Source organism: Chrysemys picta, chromosome 8 (genome assembly GCF_011386835.1).
Source record: "Chrysemys picta bellii isolate R12L10 chromosome 8, ASM1138683v2, whole genome shotgun sequence".
Classification (NCBI taxonomy): Eukaryota; Metazoa; Chordata; order Testudines; family Emydidae; genus Chrysemys; species Chrysemys picta.
This window is the reverse complement of record NC_088798.1, coordinates 76,542,483-76,558,945: the sequence shown is the minus strand read 5'-3', so window position 1 is coordinate 76,558,945 and position 16,463 is coordinate 76,542,483. Positions and strand designations below refer to the sequence as shown.

General features: G+C 45.0%; 1 long non-coding RNA gene across 1 annotated transcript in view; it reads right to left on the bottom strand.

Moving 5' to 3' along the window:
• Window positions 1-550: 550 nt before the first annotated feature.
• The window catches only part of LOC101947792 (uncharacterized), a 59,027-nt gene continuing 43,114 nt past the window's right edge, over window positions 551-16,463 (bottom strand). Inside the window, exons 3-4 of the long non-coding RNA XR_006174516.2 lie at window positions 4,040-4,192; window positions 551-3,445 (exon numbers count right to left, since the gene is read on the bottom strand). This is a non-coding gene — a long non-coding RNA (uncharacterized LOC101947792). The remainder of the gene's footprint in view (window positions 3,446-4,039; window positions 4,193-16,463) is intronic.

Genomic DNA, 16,463 nt, shown 5'->3' with positions numbered 1-16,463 from the left:
GGGGGAAAGCAATTCAGACAGTTCCATGAAAGTGGTCTTATGCATGCGAATGTTTTGCAGCCACTGGGAATCATCCCATACCTGCAACACTATGCGGTCCCACCAGTCTGTGCTTGTTTGCCGGGCCCAGAATCGGCATTCCACTGTATCAACGTGGATACTGGCCCCAATGCCGCCATGATATCCCAATTGCCACATCCCGTGCTTTCAGGAACATCTGTGTCCATGTCCTCCTCACAATCTTCCTCGTGCTGGCAGCTCCTAGCGAAGCTCTGCACATACTGCAGGATAATGCACAAGGTATTTACAATGCTCACAAAAGCAGCGTGCAGCTGAGCGGGCTCCATGCTTGCCATGCTGTCAAGGCTGCTTCCCCACTTTGAACTTTAGGGTACAAATGTGGGGGCCTGCATGAAAACTTCTAAGCTTAACTACCAGCTTAGATCAGGTCGCTGCCACCACTCCCAAAGCTAATTCCCTTCCCTGGGTGGCCTTGAGAGACTCTTCACCAATGCCCTGGTGAATACAGATCCAAACCCCTTGGATCTTAAAACAAGGAGAAATTAACCATCCCCCCTCCTTCCTCCCACCAACTCCTGGTGGATCAAGATCCAACCCCCTTGGATCTAAAAACAAGGAAAAATCAATCAGGTTCTTAAAAAGAAGGCTTTTAATTAAAGAAAAGGGTAAAAATCATCTCTGTAAAATCAGGATGGAAAATAACTTTACAGGGTAATCAAACTTAAAGAGCTCAGAGGACCCCCCCTCTAGCCTTAGGTTCAAAGTTACAGCAAACAGAGATGAACACTCTAGCAAAAGGTACATTTACAAGTTGAGAAAACAAAGATAAACTAACACACCTTGCCTGGCTGTTTACTTACAAGTTTGAAATATGAGAAACTTGTTCAGAAAGATTTGGAGAACCTGGATTGATGTCTGGTCCCTCTCAGTCCCAAGAGCGAACAACCTCCCAAACAAAGAGCACAAACAAAAGCCTCCCCCCGCCCCAAGATTTGAAAGTATCTTGTCCCCTTATTGGTCCTTTGGGTCAGGTGTCAGCCAGGTTACCTGAGCTTCTTAACCCTTTACAGGTAAAAGGATTTTGGAGTCTCTGGCCAGGAGGGATTTTATAGTACTGTACACAGAAGAGCTGTTACCCTTCCCTTTATAGTTATGACACATGCTATGGCGTCTGCATGGATAACAAAGGAAAAAAGGCATGAAATGATTGTTTGCCGTTGCTTTCAAGGAGGGAGGGAAGGAGAGAGAGAGGGGAGACTGACAACATGTACCCAAAACCACCTGTGACAATATTTTTGCCCCATCAGGCATTGGGAGCTCCCAGAATTCCAATGGGCAGCGGGACTGTGGGATAGCTACCCAAAGTGCACCACTCTGTGAGTCAATGCTAGCCACGGTATTGAAGATGCACTCCGCTGACCTAACGCGCTTAGTGGGGACATGCACGATTGACTGTATAAAATCGCTTACTAAAGATCGACTTGTATAAAATCGACCTAATTTCGTAGTGTAGACATGCCCTTAGAAACCAAAGCTTTCTGTCCATCTTCTCCATAGACTGCCCCCTCCCTCAGGGAAGGTATCATATTCTGCTGAATTAATCACTGAGTACTTAAGTAGCCTCTTCCCTTGACACGAATGTGCATTGATTCAAATGTCACCCATGAAATATTTACACAAACAGCCTTGAGTCTGAGCACGCTGTGGCTCACCTAACATGGCCTGTGGGATGGCTCCGTCCATCCCAGTGAGCAGTCACGAACAGATGTACACCACAAGCGGCTGCGCTAGAAGGAGGCATTGGTTGAGCTGCCATCTGTTGAACCACTATTAACTACTTTCTTAGTAGGGTTTCCCAACCAGTTGTATACCTGCCATATAGTAGGTTCCTCTAGGCTGTACTTCCCTAATTTGCTTAAGAGACGGTCATGTGAGACAATATCAAAAGCCTTACTAAAGTCGAGCTATAGCTCATCTACTGCTTCTCCCCATCCACAAGTATTGTTACCCTGTCAAAGAAGGATATTATGTTGGTTTGACATGATTTGTTTTTGACAAACCCATGTCGACTGTTCCTTATCACCTTAATATCTTCTAGGTGCCTACAAATTAAGGATCCTGGTAGCACAGAATGAGACAGTCCTGGGCTAGCTCATTCCGGACTTTGGAGATGAAGATTAGGACCTAGAAATTGATAGATGGGGAGCCATTGTATTGCCTGGAACTCTGGTCTAAGGGTCTTGCAGAACCCTATACAGACAGCTTAGCAAGAGAGACAATGTGTGTGTGACCCACTGGAGTTTCTTCAAAGGCCTCCCCTCTCCCAATTTCACTTCCAGGTATGGTGCATTGCAATAGTCCAAGCCTGGAGGACAAGCAAGCCTGGATCAGCATGGCCCAGTCTGCAACTGTCAGGAATAGGCACAGACTTGGTCCCGCAACAGATACAAGCTGTTTTTAACAGCTACTTCTATGTGGCTAGCCAGTGGTGGCGAAGAACCTCAGGACAGCTAGAGAGAGATGGTCAGGAGACAATGAGAAAAGATGTATTCAAAGCCATTTTCCAGCATTGAGTAAAGGCAGGAGAGAGGCTTTTGCCACTTTCCAAATCCCACCTTTAGTGCCTAAGGGATTTGGGCACCCAGCTCCCATTGAAGATCAATGAGATTTGAGTGCCTCACTCCCTTGGAAGCTTTTGAAAACCACCCCCTAAAGCAATAGGCAAGTGCCTAAGACAGCTGGATGGGCGTTAGACATGTTTGAACAAATCCCAAGCAGTCACCCACAAAAATCTCTCTCGCTCATTCGGTGGCCTCTTTGTGGGAACAGTTCTATATTCAGCGTTTGATATTTCGCCTTCTTGTTTGCCATGACACGTACTAATGAAAGGCTGTGCTTAAATTAGCGATGAAATAGGCTGGAGCCAGTCCAGGATATTTTACTTTGACCCTTTTGGGCGTGAGTTCTAACAAATGTTCTTGCTGACAGTCTGCTTCCAGATTCCCCATATTTTAGGATTAGCAGCTCTTCTGAGGAACAGAAGGCTTATTAGTGAGCTCCTTGGAGGAGAACGTGATATTTACTTGGGGCTTATTTTCATTTTGGAGCAGGATTAATCTCTTGCCTACTTCTCTAGGAAATCAGCTCACTTAGTCAAAAGACTTGGAGAAGTTTTTGTTGAAAGCTGGTGTGCCAGATATCGGAGACTTGAGCTCACTTTAAACAGCAGGTTGAACTATGGGATTTAGCTATCGTTGCTGCTGACACTGTGTCAGATGCCCAGAACAGCTTTAGTGATTATAGATTGCATGAACTATGCCACACACAGTTAAAGCAAAAACAATAGGACTTGCCACATCTGATCCTGTCATTGGGTCATCGAGCTCAGCATCCTGCCTCCAGCAGTGGTCAGAACCTGATGCTTCTGAAGAAAAAAAGAGAATTAAATGATACAGCTGTGGACTGTGGGACAGGGGGCATTCTGCCTGACCTTTGCAGGGACCAGCCTGCAGCATGAGATTTGGTTAACTCCATCTTGGCTTTCATAGCTCCAGACGTTAGTCACCGTACAGTTATTCAACCCTTTTAAATAATATACCCTCAGCAGTTGTTTCCATGAGCCGCTGCTGCAGTAAGTTTCTCCAGCTAACAACCTGCTGGGTGAAGGAGCATTTTCTATTGATTCCAAGTGTACTGGCTACTAATTGCCAAGAGGCCCCAATACCTGCAGACACTTCCAGGCATAGTGCTTCCAAGTCTATGGAAGCATTGGCAGTAGTAAGTGCTAATCATGGGGGGAAGTGTGGGCAGGACTGGGCCCCAAATGCTACATTCTTCTCTTGTTATGGAGAGAGTGAAGTGGAGAGCAGGGACCTATCTGCATCCCCTATATGCTTCAGAGGCTTAAATCCCATTTATCTTACATGAGAATCCCCCTAGACTTCAGTGGGGCTAATTGCATGAATAAGATGAGCAGGTTTTGGCACTGAATCTTAAATACCTCAAAATTCGATCTCACCTGAACAATTTCACCTTTCCTTTCTTTCCCATTCAGATGGCAGCACTGTCTGATAATTGGGCCTCTGAAAAGGATAAAAAACATGAACCAAATCCAGCTCCTGTTGAAGCCGGGGCAAAACTCCTGTTGATCTCTGTAGGAGCAGGATGGGATCTGGGGAAAGAGTTACCATTGCTTAGAAAGTATTTCAATGTCCAGAAATGACACATTTTCACTTGTGACTTCAGATTTCTTTAGTGGCAGTGCACTTTGAAAGCTGCGTGCATAGAAGTCATTCTAAAATAGCGATGAGAAGCATTTCCAAAAATACATTTTCATCATTTATCTACCTGGTATGTGTGAAAGGCAGCCCGGAACACCAAGGCGGGGAATTGACATCTTACAGTAGTTACTGAAAAGAGTGCTGACTTGGAATCTGTAGTTTAGCTGGGTGGGTGGGGGTGGGGGGCGGCACGACGAGTCTGTATCATGATTAGCAAGCACCAGCAGGGAAATGGGAGTCTGAATGGCTGGATTCTATTCTTAGCTGTGACTCACTGAATTGGATTACTTTGAACAAGTCATTTAACCTCTTTGTGCCTCTGTTCACCCATCTGTAAAATGGGAACAATACTACTTACTCATCTTTGTAAAGTGTCTTTGGGATCCTTGTGTGAAAGACACAATAACCAGAAAACATTATTATTATTATACTTTGAAGATTTATTTTTTTCTGCGGGATCTTATAATCCTGGCATGTACCCAAAAATCAAATAACATGGAGTAAAAGTCTCTTCTGCATGTATTAATTACTACTTGTATTTCAGAACCACCCAAAGGTCCTACTCAAAATCAGCACCTGACTGTCCTGGGAGCTGCACAAACACACAGTCACGGTCCCAGGCCCAGAGAGCTTACAACTTAAGAAATCCTTTCTACTTTCCCTTGGGCCCATTTCAGTACCAGGAAATAACACAATTCTCATGGGAAAGCCTGTTCTCTTGAGAAGTCAAGCTCAGTGTTAGAGACTAAAGAGACCCAGGTATTTTGGATAAACATCCAGACTTCAAGAGGCTCTCTTTCAACTGAACTATAGCTTTGAATATTTTTCCCCGCCACTGGTCAGTTCTCCATTTGGGATTTCAGATTTGTATTCTGATCACAGCCCCAGTGTGCTAGGTACTCTGTACATACAGAAAGACACAGTCCCTGCCCCAGAGGGCTAACAGTCTATGGGTGCTTAACAGTGTCCAGGAATGTATATCACAAATGCATCAGCTGTCCCAGGGCACAAGAGCAGGATGTACACTGATGAGTAGCTGCATTTAGCATAGAAGGGGAACAAGATGATAGCCTGAAACGTATCATAGAGAGACCAAGATGGTAAAAGGAGAAAAAAGCATGACTGTAGCAAAGAAATTGTTACACATTGTGAGTGAAATTTATCCCTATGCAGGGAGCCAGCACAAGGGCTAAGTACCACATAAGCCCTATTTTTAGGTCTTAAATGGTTTATAGGCTTTGTGCTGGTCCTCTGCATGGGGGTGAAACTTGCCCTGTACAGCCGTTCTGATTCAGGAATGCATGATATTAGACCAATCCAATCATTGCAGAAACACCCCTTACCACCAGCGTCTGTGTCCCTGCAGCAATAACAGAGAGACATTTTGGTCAGGCCCATCTCTCTTTTCTTCATTAACTTTCTTATTGAGTTTCTCTTCAAAAATTCAAGCCAGCAAAATCTGCTAGAGGCATATTAAGGATTCACCATGCAAAACTGATAAGCTGGTGCCTCATTATTATCCTGCATAGTGATTATCTTTCCTTGATGGTGTCTCATATTTGCCCAGTTTCAGATTAAAACCGTTCCCCTTTCACTCTGAGATTACTTCATTTCTTAACTCCTGGTTACAATGCAAAACATCAGGAACGCGCTCAGCCTCTGCTGGGTCTGATTGATATCATTAAGAATCATTTACTTGCAATTAAAATGAGCCTTAAGGGCTTTTGCCAACAAGCTAGATTAGCTAACAGTGAAACGTTTGCTTTTTGTAAACAACAACTTCAGGATACTAAAGCAGCCGAAAAGAGAGCAAACCATTTGCCTTTCTACTGAGCATCATCATAGGTCCCAGAAACAAATGCCAGAGCAGTCAGACCCAGTCCAGGTGAAGAGGGCCATGCTGGCATCTCGCTGGAAACACATGGCCCACACCAGGCCTGGAAACATGCACGTGTTTAACATTAACATCCCTGGGATTACTCATATGCATAAAGCGACACATGTGCTTAAGTCTGCACAGGACTGAGGCCTCCATTTGCAACACTGCCATAGCTTTTGGCCACCCTTATCTATAATATTACAGGCCATCGACAGAACCTTGTGCACTGCACCATCCTGATCTGAGGGGCATTCCTGCTGGGAGCCATCCTCTCTGCAGATCCACACGCCACACTGTGGAACAGCATGGGCCATGTTTGCTCTCACTTAAATAGCAATTTTGATTGTTAATAATAATTAATAACTCTTCACATGTACGAGGGGAAGGATGGTCTTGCAGCTAAAGCATGAGCTGTGATCTTCGACAAGCCCCTTCTCCACCCCGTGCCTCAGTTTCGCAAACTGTAAATGGATTAATTATGACTATCATCTTCATAAGGGAGTGTGAGGGGAATTGATTAATATTTGCAAAGCACTTTGAAACACTCCAGTGGAAGGGACCATAAAAAAGCAAAGAAGCCTTGTTCTAAAGGGCTATACCTTTCCTCAAAGCAAGGGAGACAGGGAGGGATGAAGAGTTCCAATCTGTGTCTGAGAAGTGCGGCCCTTCTGAGTGAAGGTTCAGATGCATTTACATCAGGGGATATTTAAGGTAGTGGTCATGGAGCCGAGAGATTCTTAATATTTTCCACATCCTGCTATTCAGCTCTGCCCTTCAACTCCGCTTTGAGAAGCTGCACAGAAGTGACATTGGGGAATTTTGCAATTTGTTAACCCTATTTTGGTGCTCTTGCCTGTGATTTAAAATAACCAGACATGTAGCTCTTTTCCCTGAGATAGCTCGTGAGCATGTGTCAACCATGCACTGACAGATAGGTTCAGACATATCGCTCGCCATTCCCCTGAATATGCTTGCAGTACAACTGATCTGATCATCTCCAAGGAGGCCTCTTTCAGCTCCACTCAGAATATCTGAGTGTTCATTGAAGCGTAGGGAGCTTTTCCCCCTTCAGTCACATCTGGGGATCCCGGGTGTGAATGGCGCTGTCCACAGCCTAACATTACTTTACTGGGAATAGCAGGGACGAGTGGGTTAGTTTCTCAGATGGCAAAGTCACAGCATCATGTGTTAATTTTGTACTATATTATAGTTATCTCAAGGCTACCCTTGTTATCCCCTGGGTTAGACAGAGACAACAGCAGTGAGCTATGCCTTCCACATAGGCTCCGACTCTATGGGTGCTCCAGCCCTGGAGCACCCATGGGGAAAAATTGGTGGGTACTCTGCACCCCCCGACAGCTCCCCACCCCCCCACCCCAGCTCACCTCCGCCTCCTCTCCTGAGTGCGCCACATGCCCGCTTTTTCCCAGTAGCTCCCAGCGCTTTCGCCACAAAACAGCTATTTCACGCGGCAAGTGCTGGGAGGGAGAGGGGAGGAGGGGGAACGCAGCGCACTCAGGGGAGGAGGCAGGGCCGGGGCGGGGATTTGGGGAAGGGGTTGGAATGGGGAAAGGGTGGAGGCAGGGGGGGCGCGAGCACCCACCGGTGCCGGGGAAAGGTGGTGCCTATGGCCTTCCACCTTCAGTATGATGGAAGGTTGCATCCTCTCCTCCTCCATGAGCGCCCAGACATCCAACCTTCCATGATTTCAGATTAGATTCCTGCAACTCACTCACTCTGGGGAGGAGGGTGGAGGCCAGATGGGGAAACTCTAACTCATGCACCATGTAGCAGCCACTCTATTGAGCAAGAAGGGCAGCAAAGAACACTCAACACTGATGCTTTGCACAGATCCCTTGGCTCCCCACTCACGTCTAGCACCAGTCTCTATTGAAAAAGCTCTCAAAGATGTAGGGCCTGGCCAGTGGAGAGACTCCCCTTCCACTTCATCCTCACCAGATCAGGCATTCCACTGGTGCACTGAGGCTGGCAGCACCCAGCGGATGAGTGTAGCACATTCTCTGCTCTACCTGGCTGTGGAGTTCTGGGCACAGCGGATCAGAATAAGCCCAAGCCTGGCAATTTTCAGAGCACAAAGCCTTCTCCCCAGCAAAGAACCAGCTGGATAACAAGAAGGAGAGAAGAGGAGAAGAAGGAACAAATAGCAGAGGAGCAGAGTGTCAAGAACAATTTCAGTGTGACCCATAACTTCTGTATTTCATATTCAGATACCACAGAGATATTGATACTGGCTAAGAAGATAACAGACATTTCAAGCAGCTAATGCAGAGCATGTAAACTAGGGATAGATGAAACAGCTTGGATAAAAGAAGAATCTGCTGACTCAGAGCTTTTCCCCAATCCAGAAGGAAGCTGAACCCTCTTAGCAGACGGTTCCCACCAGCAACATTACCCAGCAGGTCTTTCTGGGGTCAGGCAGCTGGACATCTCTGGTAGCAGATTTCCTCTCCAGGGGGATGGCACTGGACAAGTCTCCTCTTCACTGGACTGCTGTTTCTCCCCTTCTCTCCCATTGGGGGTGTGAGTTTTAACAGACCTATTGCCCTTGAACTTAGAGTTCAACCTGAACTAAACCTAGATCTGCATCTACTGGAAGATTGGGGAAGTCTGTACCTGGACCCAGATGGAAACTTTGCAGCTCGGGTCCATTGTTTGAATGTCACCTAGCAGTTTATTATTGATGGTTAATATAACTATGAGACTAATGTAATTCTTAAAGTGCCCTCACTATACAGCTGCTCAGAGTCTTGTGTAATACAATACAACACAAACACTCCAACACACACAACGTACCATTTAAAACCCCCTCTTAAAACATTAATTGCAAAATATAGCAGATTTAGAATGTAAATAGCTAAAATCCCAGTATCAATAGACAGTGCAGTTAGCATTTCAAAGAGCTAATAAACAGTAATAAAATCGGATTAAGTCAGGGGTTCTTAGACTGGGGGTCGGGACCCCTCGGGGGTCACAAGGTTATTATATAGGGGGCTGTGAGCTGTCAGCCTCCACCCCAAACCCCACTTTGCCTCCAGCATTTATAATGGTGTTAAATATATTTTAAAGTGTTTTTAATTTATAAGGGGGGGGGGGGTCGCACTCGGAGGCTTGCTATGTGAAAGGGGTCACCAGTACAAAAGTTTGAGAACCACTGGATTAAGTGAATTAAAACTTAAAAGATCATCTTTCCTCCCCGCACCAGTTATATGTAACTAGTAATGCATTGAGTAGCGTCCAGGTGCCTCACAAGATTGTGATGTGTTTTCTCAATGGCAAGAATAGCCTATGGAATTGCCCTGAGATATAATCAAAGGGCAATGGGAAAAAAAGATCCTAGACATAGACACAGGTTATACTCAGAAGCTGCATGCTCATTGGGTATTATTAGAAATGATACACAGAAAAATTATGTTAAAATAACATTATTAAGGTTGCAAAGACAAGCACTGAAAAAACGAGGAAATGCCAGAAACAAGGTTGCCTGTGCAACCTTAATTCAGCCACTTTGGGCATATGCATTACAATACAGCTTTAATTACATGATCACACACTAGTCAATGTCTTGTTTTCTCTGGGGTGACCAGCTGTCCCGTTTTTAAAGGGACAGTCCCGTTTTTGGGGACTTTTTCTTATATAGGCACCTATTACCCCCCACCCCCGTCCCGTATTTTCACAGTTGCTATCTGGTAACCCTAGTTTTCTACTAATTGTTCAGTGCATGGTCCCAGGCCTTATTTACTGCACAGTATTCAAACCCTTCTCTGAAGACAGAATTCTTAAGTTCCTCATGTGTTTTCTATGGCGCTTATCGCTAAAATATCTGAGTGCTTCACAACCACTAACAAATTTATCTTCATAATGTCCCTGTGAGATTAGAGGTTGGGTGGTGTTATCCCCATTTTACAGATGGGGAGCTGAGGCCTAGACATTAAGGTAAAAAGTGTACATTAACTTTGGGTGTCCAATTTGAGGACCTGATTTTCCAGAGTGCATGGCATTGTATAGCACTTCATATGCTCAATTCAGACCCCAGAGGCTCAAGTTAGGCCCCCAGAAAATGAGGACCACCCAATTAGTGGTCCCTGTGAAAAGTTTGGTTTAAGTGACTGGCCCACCCTCACACAGGAACTCTGTGGCAGAGGAAGGGATAGAATCAGTTTCCCCAGGGCAACATTAACCATGAAACTATCCTTTCTCTTACTGCAACCCCCTGCTTCATTCTCTAGACACCTTGCAACTTCTGGAACAAAAGAGGCAGGGGTCCGACAAACAACAGCCTGCTTCACTGCGCAACCCTGCTGCACCCCCTGAGCTTGTCCATCCTGTGCACCGAATGAGGTAGGGATCTTGTGGAATAAATAGTATATGATACTGTAATTAAAGACGGCGTCATAGGACATATGCACAAGGGGCATATGTTTCTCCTTCCCCCCCTCCCATTTGTTTTCAGTCCCAGTCTTCATGTCCAGCCAGTCCCAATCTCTCCTCATCTACTAGCTCCGTTTCCCTCCCTGTCTCTTGTACAGCTAGTCACAGAATCCCCACACACACAATCAGTCCCAGTTTTCCTCTGCTAGTTACCTGTCCCAGTCTCACCTGCCTGCTCCTTGTCCCAATCTATTCCCGCTAATCCCCAGCAGCTCTTGACCCCTCTGCATTCTAATCAGACAGCTTCTACCCCAGCACTGCCTGGGCTCCAGTAAGGGGACCATTGAATCATTGAGAACACAGAAGAGACAGGCTCCCAGCTCCCAATTCAGGTGCCTGGACCCAGCATGGCCTGGAACAGCCTAGAACTGCAATTGCAGAGAAAATCCTGCTAATGTTGGAGCATAGCCAGTGCAAATGGAATCATTGGGGAATTTAGCTATTAGAAGCTCTCTCTAGTGAGCATGTGTGAACTGCAATTTTCCAAAGGTTTATAACTTGGCCATATTTGAGTGGATTTTCACAGGAACAGCGAAAGACACATTCCTGAGACAAAGACCACTCCCCTGCCAAATTTCAAGTCCCTGCTTCAAAGCATAGTTGTGCTAAAGCTGTTCAAAGAAAAGGTTACCAGACCTGAACCTGAGTAAAACAATGCATTTTTTGCACGTGTCAGACTCAAAAAAGGCTGAATTTTTTTGGCTGAAATCTTAAAAAAAAAAAAAAAAACAGCCTGAGGCAGCTTGGAAAATTTCATCCCAAATGATTCAAGTTTGGCAAAGTTATAAGGAACTGAAAACAGGGTGTTACAAGGGGAAGTTTCAGGCAGCCTTGATAATAGGTGGTGCTACTAGCCCCAACTCTAATCTATGACAGACTATTTTTAAAAAGATCTGGTCACATATGAAAGTGGAGACAAGTTAGAATGGAATGTCATTACTGGGGTTAAATGTTGCCACTTCATTAACAATGAGAATGATCTATTGGTGTGTTTGGTAGATGGCCTCTCTCTCTTTGTTTACAGAGTGCGGGGGTGAGGGCATGTGTGAGTGCACACAGCAGCAGAGTGAGGGGTGAATAAGGGGTTTCTATAGCCTGCATGTTTCAGTTCAGGGAGTGCTAGTACTGCATTTCCTGCTCTGGGGACTATGAACCATGCCTGCTCATTACAGTGATGATAACCTCTGCATGGCCTCCTGTCACAGAACAATTCCTGAGAAATGGTGTTTATTTCTATGGTGGTTTTTTTAAACTATGGCAATTCCATAGCAAAAAACTTCCTGAATCTTGAGGTTTGGTCAAAAATACATACCAGTAATGTCAGGGGGAAAAGCCTTAAAAGTGACTTCAAAGGAAAAGCAAGTGGAGCGTATACAGGCAGTATCCCATTCACTTGGATGAGGTGGGGCTTACTTAAATAATTCATGGCTAACGTGGAACACCTAATCACTACTTAAAATAAGGCCTAACAATTTATATAATCCTCAGGAATCGCAAAAAGCCAACTCATTTTACCCACCAGCAAAACTCAGGCTCTTCTGGAGTACAATACATGCCAGCTGTTTAATGTTGCACTGCAGCTCTGCATGACATCCTGGAGCAGGAAGTGAAGAAGAGTGGCATATAAAGGGAGAAAGAAGGTGAGCCTCCTTTTGGAATTTGCTCACGGGACCCCCTGACACCATTTTGGGGCATTGCTTCAATGCATCCTAGGAAGGTGGAGTGACACCTATTGAACGTGCACCCCCAGTTCCTGCAGCATCTGTGTCCTGCAGAGAGTTCTGTGCAGTCATGGGAATCCACCCACACGGACCTCATGGCAAGATCGGGGCCATAGCGTTTATTTTAGAGGCTTCTCTGACAAGTGCAGTCCATTGTTAAGTTGAGATATCTGACAAGATCACAGCCCAGGGCGGTAAGGCTGCAGAAAATTAAAAGAGCTGGGTCACAAGGCCATTCTGTCCCTCAAGGAGCTGAAGGATTTTAGCTGCAAATAGAGCAATTTCTTGATATCTTTTAGGGGATGAAGGAAATCCCTAGAGGATGCTGGGAGGTGGGGATTCCTTAGAGTTTGATTGCCTGTTCAAAGGCAATAGTTGAAATGCCTGGAGATTAGCACTGCGCAGAATTAAATACACGTATTGGACAAAAGGGAGCACCAGAAAAGCTCCTTGGCGGCTATTACATTCTTTAAGATAAATGCATTTGGTAGGTTTGGTGTGTTGTACATTAACAGCAAGCACAGGAGCTGTTCTCTGCTAGGAAAAGAGATGTGTCAAGGGGAGGAGTGGGGGGCTCGGGGCACAGCCTTCCATGGCACATATGGGAGGAGAGCGGAGAGCCCCCATTTTACAGTGAGGTGAAGAAAATACCCTTTCTTACAAACGCTAACTGTGGCTGACGTCTGTTGTGCACATTTGCATTTAGCATTGTCTCAGACTGTAGTCTGGACGAGCATGGTGTGAAAGGGACACTGCAGAGATGAAAATTTCTACAAGTGCCTCAGATTGTTAAAAGTGAGAATTTTTAAAATGTAATTGACCTTGCATAATTTATGCTTTCAAAGTGAAATTCACCCCTTAACTGAGCTAGAGTTTAACTTGTACCTCTCAGCCTTCAAACCTGCCAATATGTGACATTTGAAATTTGTAACAAATGACTGAAATGTAGAGCACTTGTGTTTTGTTGCGTGTCACACAATCATTGACCAATCATAAGGATTTTTATCTATAAAACAAGTTTTAAGGATGTTTTCTCGCTGTGTCAGTTAAATGAAGCATTTATCAAAAAAGAAAACTGGAAAAGCAGAAATTCCCATATGTACCACAATAAGGACACTCTCCCTTGAGTCACCGGCAGTTCTTGAATGTTGACCCTTCAGCTCCTCATTACAGACTGCTACCACTAGAACTACAGCAGTAAATGCTACTCTTTTGGTTGATAAGTTATTAACGGAGACACAACATATACTCAGCCAGTGAGTCACGCAACTATTTTCCAGATGGCTGTAGAATGTTGGGGGAGCAGGAATCCTGTGTTTTGTCCCTAGTTCTGAGAGGGAAGTGTAGTGGTTAGAGACAGAATAGCCAAGCACACAGATTTCACCTAATCATTGTGAAAGGCATCAGAGGAGAGTGGCCCTGCTCTATTAGAAATGTGGGTTCTATGCCTGCCTCTGCCTGAAATGACCGCTTGCAACATCTGAGGTAGCTTTCTTGTAAAATGGGGTGGTTGATCCTTGACTGCCTCCTAAAGCATATGCTGTTGCTCAGTAATGAGGGCTATGGAGTTCACAGAAATATAAGTAGCAGTGAGTGGAAAAGGTGAGATTTGAGCTTATAGTGTGAGGGTTCTTAACCCTATGTACTGTCCCCTAAGCTAAGGAATGTGGTGGTGGGTTGTGGAACATTGCCTGACTTGCTGGTGCAGCAGAACGAGGAGATTGATTTAGTACATGAAGAATATCCTGCATACAGTACCCTTGAGAGGCTGACTTAAATGGTGCCAAGGGCTTTTGCTGCCACTCTGAACCAAGGTGAATTTAATCCTTTGCTTTCTGCACTTCCCACCCCCTGGGCAATAGAAGCGGGCCTGTCAGTTTCATGTGTGGGGCTAAATAGGTTTCACTTTCTAGCTCTCATATGCAAGCACAGGAGGGCAATGGTTGGGTTATGAGGACCACTGCAGCAGAATAGCAAAACCCAAACATAAAACTGCTTGTATTAAATTAGCTTTAAAAGTCACAAAAACATTTGCCACTATTACTTCTCATCAAACCAAACCAAACCTAAGTAATGAGCCCATGTTTCCTGACAGTGTCCCTTTAATACAGATATACTTATTTATACATTTGCAAGACCAGGCAGTTGGCCAATATATATATTTCAAAATACTGAAAGGGCAACTTTCCTCAAATAGCAAAAAGAGCAACATTCATACATGATCTGGACAAAAAGCCTTGTATGTTTCATTTAGAAAAGCAATTAAACTTGTTCTTTTTCTTAGTTACTGAAGCTGGCAAGAGCTATATTTTTTTCTACTTTTCTGCACCCAAAAGAGCTACATTTTTTCAGCTCACATCCCTTACATTTTTTTTTATTTAACATAAAATATTTTGGGGATTGAGACTGTAATTTTTACATTCTTGCAGGCAAGTAAGTTATAAACCTAAACCACTGAAAAAATAGGACTTTGGAACCAATGGGTCCATTCTGTGACTAATAAAGGCACTGGATCAAGTCACGTCACTTCCAAGTGCCCCTCATCAAAGTTCTTAAAGCATCCTCATTCAATCCTGGGGTACAATGGATAAAATTCTGGGATAATGTTGATGTCCCAAACAAACACCAGAAATAATGATCTGCATTGAACCGTTTCAGAACACTGCATGTCAGATGCTGTCATCTCTCCCCTCTCTGGAATATGAGAAAACGCCCAATGTGACTATGGACACCAGTTGCAAACTATGGACCACATTGTAAATCAGTGCCCAGTTCAATCATTTGTGGGTGCATCTCAGACTTACACCAAGCCACTTCTGAAGCTACTCACTGGCTCACTAGTCTGGACTTGGCTATTTGTTGCTAGTCAACTCTCTTGGCTGTGAAAGATGATCAATCAGACGAAGGATATTGTGGCGGCGCATTATGATTTACATCACCTTAGACCTTCTCTTAAATGGATATATAGGCAATGAGATCTTGGAAAATGCTGTGGCATTAATTGTTTTTTTTACAGGCTTTTGCATACGTTAGCAAGGTTGTTTCCCTAACCTGAGTATCTCTGACCAGAATCATCTTTAAATGCAGAGCTGCTGCTCGTGATGCAGATGTCATGGGAGCCTGGGTGTCTTCTTTCACCACCTTTTAGTGCTTCTTGTAAATTCCACTTCCTCCATCTCTTTAGGTCTCCTAAAGAGGGGTTTCAAATATAGGCTCTCAGTTGGGCGCATCCTAAAACTAGGGACCACCTGCAAAATTCAGAGCCTGGCCCAGGCTGGAAAGGCTTGAGGCAGAGTGGAGATGTACAGATGCAAGGTATTGGTTGGGACTTTTTCTGATTAGTGACTGTCAATAACACTTGTATGGGTAGAGCAGTAACACACGTAGGGGGAAGAGGAGAGGGAGGAGTCCCTTCTTTCCACTGCCATCAGACTTTATATTCTCTTCCCCCATTGCTGATCTGGTGCCCAGTGATCCAGTGCAGAGTTCGTACAGCAGGAGAAGCCAAGGAGCTCTCAGCCTTTCCCATCCTGGCAGCTCAGCCCCACAGCAGGGGAATCTGGCTGAAGGTGCCCACTTTGTGCTCTCGCTGGGTTTTTTTCAGTTCCTTACTGGAGAGAACAACTCGATCACCTGCTTATCAAGGGATTTACTGCAAATGGCTGGGCACTGCCCCTGCTGGCTGGGGAGAGCCGTGGGGGGAGAGCTTTCCCAGGAATACCTCACTTTGGGGGGGGTGAATACTGCACCTTTTACTCCTTGGGGGCAGCATTAGCTTCTTTAATTTCATGATTGGGCAATGCCCTGACTCTGAGGGACCCAGGGCTTCACTGGCAACTTGCCAGGAGCACTGCCTCTATGCTGCACAGGGGTTTACAAATGGACATATGAGTAGAGATGGACCCAAACCCAACCTCTAGCTCTGCTCAGCCGGGAGAGCTTGGATTCCAAGCCCAGTCTGAGCACTGCAGCAGGGCTTATGACTGCACATCTCCTTCAGATTCATTGGTATTTGTATCGTCTGTGGCAAATGAATAGACATTGCTTGTTGGCTGAGCTCAGCAGCAAAATGCCTTTGGCAACTGCCTGCTTTTGTCCTGTGGTTACAAGGAA